At 39.3% G+C, this 5149-nt stretch overlaps 1 long non-coding RNA gene across 1 annotated transcript; it reads left to right on the top strand.

Annotated features, from left to right (window-relative positions):
• The first annotated feature begins 776 nt into the window (after positions 1-776).
• Positions 777-3077, top strand: LOC135983794 (uncharacterized). The gene is made up of 3 exons (XR_010601606.1): positions 777-852; positions 1376-1412; positions 2815-3077. It is a non-coding gene; the product is annotated as an uncharacterized LOC135983794 (long non-coding RNA).
• Positions 3078-5149: the final 2072 nt, after the last annotated feature.

Genomic DNA, 5149 nt, shown 5'->3' with positions numbered 1-5149 from the left:
TTCCTGGGCTGCTCTAGGGGCCCTAACCCACCTGAAGGGATTTCAGTTTTGATTAGACTCATACCAAAGACTCTGAGGGAGATTGCTATTCTCAGTAGTTTCAGTTCAACCCACCTCAGTACCATCACTTGCCTCGGCCCAGCTCTATCCACCAGCTAAGCTTAACTCTGCCCATCATCTCAAAGCTGCCTTGACTCAGCTCTGTCCATCATTTCAATCCATTCTCTGTCTGAAAGCTGCCTCTGTACTGAGTCATCAGCAGGAAATGATTGGTGTATATAGAACCCCCCACTGAGCCCTTACCACCAGAGAAGCAAACCCAGCTGAAAAATACCTTTAGTCTACTATAGGCTTCCTTACCCAACTGCATGTGACTGCAGTAGCAGTCAGGGTGACCCTCATGGCAGGCATATTTAGTATAATCCTTACATTTCCCAACAAGAATAATAGCATTTTATTGCTCCCAAACTCAAAACTGCATTTTAACCACATTGCCCCAAACACATAATTTAAATGCAATTGCACCCTGGCCCATTCAGTCATTTCCCCTCGCTCACCAACAGGTGCCAGTAAAGGGCTCCCTCCCCTATGGAGCCCCGCCAATCTAGAATTCCCAGGGAACTTTAGGGCACTCTTCTCTGTATTCACCAACAAGGGTCAACAGTGAGCTCTTTTCTCTCTAAGGGTTCAGGGCTAGCATAGCATAGAATATATATATATATAAAAAAATAAAGTCAACCAATTATTCTAAATGGGCAAACTCCCGCCTTGTTAACAGGAGAAAGATCTCAAAGAGGAATGAGGAACAATATCCAAGCACTACAGAATGATTAGACTAAATACAATGAACAGGTATTAAAATTCCCCACAGAGCCAGTACTACAATGCTTAAATTCAATAGAACATGTTAATTCTAAACTGAGATTTTATTTTGAGTTGTTCTTTGTAATTGTTTTGTCATAACATTATTTAAATGAGTGTTAATTTTTTTAATGTATTGTTCAATATATAAAGTAATATTTCATTGACATTGTGTGGCATAAAAGGAGCCTTTCAACCCAATATCACATCAATGAATACATTGATATTTGCTGAGTTTTACAGATTATTTTGTTCTAAATATGCGTGCTCTGTTAAACGCTCCTTCAAAATAATTAAATTTTAATGTGCTTTAAATAATACTCATTTGCATATAATGAAAAATACAGTAGAATGTTTTATAAAAAGTAGCTACTTCAGATGCAAATTAGATGCTTTATAGATTTCCCCCAGTTCACTGACAATCAAAACATACTTTATGTATGAACTAATTAGATGCGAAATATCTGCTGTTCATATTCACCAGTTATTAATTTGCTTTTCTTTTTTTCTGCAGCATGGAGGGACTGAATTGGATACTGAGGACTGAGCAGGTTGAAAAATGCTTTCTATTTTCTGAGAAAATTTCTAACAAAGCAAATTTTGTTTCATTCAAAAGTGCACAGAATGTGTTTGTTTCACAAAGCTAGTTTTCTTCTACCTCTCTGTCCCTCCCTCCCCCCCCCCTTTGGAAAAGGGTGGGAGGAGAAACCTAAAAAAAAGGGGGGGGTGTAAAAAAAAAATCTATGAAAAAAATCATTATGGTTAAAAGCCCATGTTCATCTCCCCACACCCCCAAAAAAGAATTGAAAAAAAAATCTACCAGATCTAATTTAGGGCCAGATCCTCAGCTAGTGTAACTGGGTGAAGCATCATTGAAGTCAATGGATTTATGCTAATACACACTAGCAAAGTACCTAGGCCTTAGTGCCCAATGTTTATATGACACAGGATAAAGAAATGGATAAAGGATAAAAAAAGGATAAAGAAACTCCCTGATGAGAAGGCCAAACAAAGCTTGTGAAAACTGAGAAAAAATTCTGGATTGTTAGTTACAGTAACTGTTCAGTTCTTGGGAATGGGCTAAATTCTCCTCTTGGATCAGCCCAGTATCTTTCCATTGACTGTTCTGAACTGGTTCTGGAAGTTTAACTCTCAGAGATCAATGAAATTGCTGCCCAAATAAAGGAAAACATCACAACTATAATTTACAAATGCAGTTTTGCTTCAGTTTTGACTTTCTCCCTTAAGTCTCTGCTTCTTCCAGTATTTCTTTATGATATATAAAAGTGACAACTTATTGCAGAGCAACAGCAAAGGAGGGAAAGCAATGTGGCATTAGGAAACTGAGGTGGAGATAAGATCTTGGCAATAGATTGTTGGTGACAAATCATCCTGCCTCATTAGCACAGGTTGGAAAACCATCGGGTGCAAAATGTATGTTTACTGTATGTTCCCAACCATGAAATGGCAGATGAAGTCCTTGTACAGCATAGAAGCTGAAGATTTTTTTTTTTTGATGAATCAGGGCCCTTGGTTGCCAAATCTATTCCAAGACTGCTTACAGGAGCTTGTTTGAATCTGAGTGAACAGCTTGCAGCAGCTCCCAAAAGTACAAAAGACAAAGTACAGTATTAGACTTCCTGGCTAAATGAAAGAGGTTAGCTATGTGAAGGCAGAGTGGACATGAGGGACCTCGAAGTCTGGCAGATCTCAATACTGATCTGACAGTATAGCTAGATTTACAATATCCGAATAAACCACCAAATGGTTTATACTCTCTTCAGCACAAGAGACATTGCTTCTGAGACTAGCATGCAACAAATAAAAGGTTGAGTCTCTTGATGAAGGTTAAGCACAAGCATTTAGTGGCAGAAACCAAATATATTAACATTCATAAGTTTGGGCTTTTTTTAATAATGTTGCTCTACAATTTAATGTATTTTTCTACTGCAGCTTAAAGAAAACCAAATGGCCTAGATATTACTATCCACATGATGAAGAGAAGCAAAGGAGCAGGCAACACTTGTAATAATGAATCAAACTCACAAACTGATAGTTGCAATAAGAGCATGTTTGCCGTTAAAATGGCCTGTCACAGCGCTCTCACCTCATCCTATGGCTTCTTCCTCAATTTCCACAGTTGGTTGTACCTCACTGTCACTCTCCACTAATACAGTAGCTTAATTGAGCACCTGACTATATTAGGAAAACTCCACTCTTCTGAAGGTAAATAAAAAGTCCAAACAAACAATAGCTCCCACTAGCCTTTCTTTGCTCTCTGGTCCATACATACAACCATCCCTTTGAAGACCCATCCATGGGCCTGAAAAGAAAAAGATAGAACTTAGCACACATCCAAAGCACTCTTTGTTCCCTTTACCTGCAGCCTCTTCTTTCACTTTGCTAGTCCCTCTCTAGGCCGCCTCTTCATCCTTTTCTCATGCTTCATCCCACTGCCCTTCCTGGGCAGCTATCTGTGGGTCCTATCCAGACCCTAATTCTATCCACCACTGTCACATGCTGGGTTCTATTTTATGAAGATATTCAAATATGCTGCCCTTTCTTATTCTCTTTGCCTCAGTAGACAGACCCAGAGTTAATTTCTTCCCAAGAGGTAGTATATAGGAATAGGGTAGAATCCCTTGACGTAATTTCTGAGCTGCAATTGCACTCACCATATTTTATATTTTAGAAACTGCCAGAAACAAGTTAAAGCAGCGGCAAATAGGTAGCCAGACCTGGCACGTTTCAATATATTTAGTAAACCTGGTTATTTGGGACCCAAGTGTGCCTATGTGGTTTCTTCACATGGTTTTTGTTGTATAAAGATAAAAAAACACTGTCATTACCTGGACTTTAGCCCAACTTTTCCAGACTCTCTCAAAGAGAATGCCAATACAAGGCCTACTCCCTCCCTGATCTTACTCAGAGAGCCAAAAAGATTATTTATTTCCTTGCTCCTTTTGCCAAAATGCATTGCTACCTACTTTCTAGTCTCCAGGGTCCCTCAACTACACTTCTCAAAATTCCTTTGTTCTAGGCTGAACCAGGATCAGGGCTATGCCTGGCCAGCAGACTCCCTCCCATAAAGGGCCAACAAGTACTGTTACACACAACATAAATAGTGTGTGGTTGGGGTTTTGCAGAAAATTTGAGAAGAATCTAGCTAAAGGGAGCAGAACCAGGGAGTAGCCACTCTGTGCAGCATGGTCATCTTGGAAAACCACACAGAACAGTCATAAGAGCGATCATACTGGTCAGACCAAAGGTCCATCTAACTCAGTATCCCGTCTTCTGACAGCAGCCAATGCCAGGTGCCCCAGAGAGAATGAACAGAACAGGAAATCATCAAGTGATCCATTCTCTGTCGCCCATTCCCAGCTTCTGGCAAACAGAGGCTAGGGATACCACCCCTGCCCATCCTGGTTAATAGCTATTGGTAGATCTACCCTCCATGAATTTATCTAGTTCTTTTTTTAACCCTGTTATAGTCTTGGCCTTCACAACATCCTCTGGCAACGAGTTCCACAGGTTGACTGTGTTTTGTGTGAAGAAATACTTCCTTATGTTTGATTTAAAGCTGCTGTCTATTAATTTCATTTTGATGACCACTAGTTTCTGTGTTATGAGAAGGAGTAAATAACACTTCCTTATTTACTCTCTCACACCAGTCATGATTTTATAGACCTCTATCATATCCCCCCATTGTCTTCTCTTTTCCAAGCTGAAAAGTCCAAGTTTTATTAATCTCTTCTCATACAGAAGCTGTTCCATACCCCTAATCATTTTTGTTGCCCTTTTCTGAACCTTTTCCAATTCCAATATATCTTTTTTGAGATGGTGTGATCACATCTGCACACAGTATTCAAGTTGTTGGCATACCATAGATTTATATAGAGGAAATATGATATTTTCTGACTTATATATCTTTTTCTTAATGATTTCCAACATTCTGTTAGATTTTTTGACTGCCACTGCACATTGAGTGGATGTTTTCAGAGAACTAACCACAATGACTCCAAGATCTCTTTCCTGAGTGGTAGCAGCTAATTTAGACCCCATCATTTTATATGGATAGTTGGGATTATGTTTTCCAATATGCATTACTTTGGATTCATCAACACTGAATTTCAACTGTCATTTTGCTGTGCAGTCACCCAGTTTTAAGAGATCCTTTTGCAACTCTTCACAGTCTGCTTTGGACTTAACTATCTTGAGTAGTTCTGCATCATCTGCAAATGTTGCCACCTCCCTGTTTATCCCTTTTTCTAGATAGTTTATGAATAGG

This window comes from Chrysemys picta, chromosome 1, assembly GCF_011386835.1.
Source record: "Chrysemys picta bellii isolate R12L10 chromosome 1, ASM1138683v2, whole genome shotgun sequence".
Lineage (NCBI taxonomy): Eukaryota > Metazoa > Chordata > Testudines > Emydidae > Chrysemys > Chrysemys picta.
This window is presented reverse-complemented; position numbering and strand designations above follow the sequence as displayed.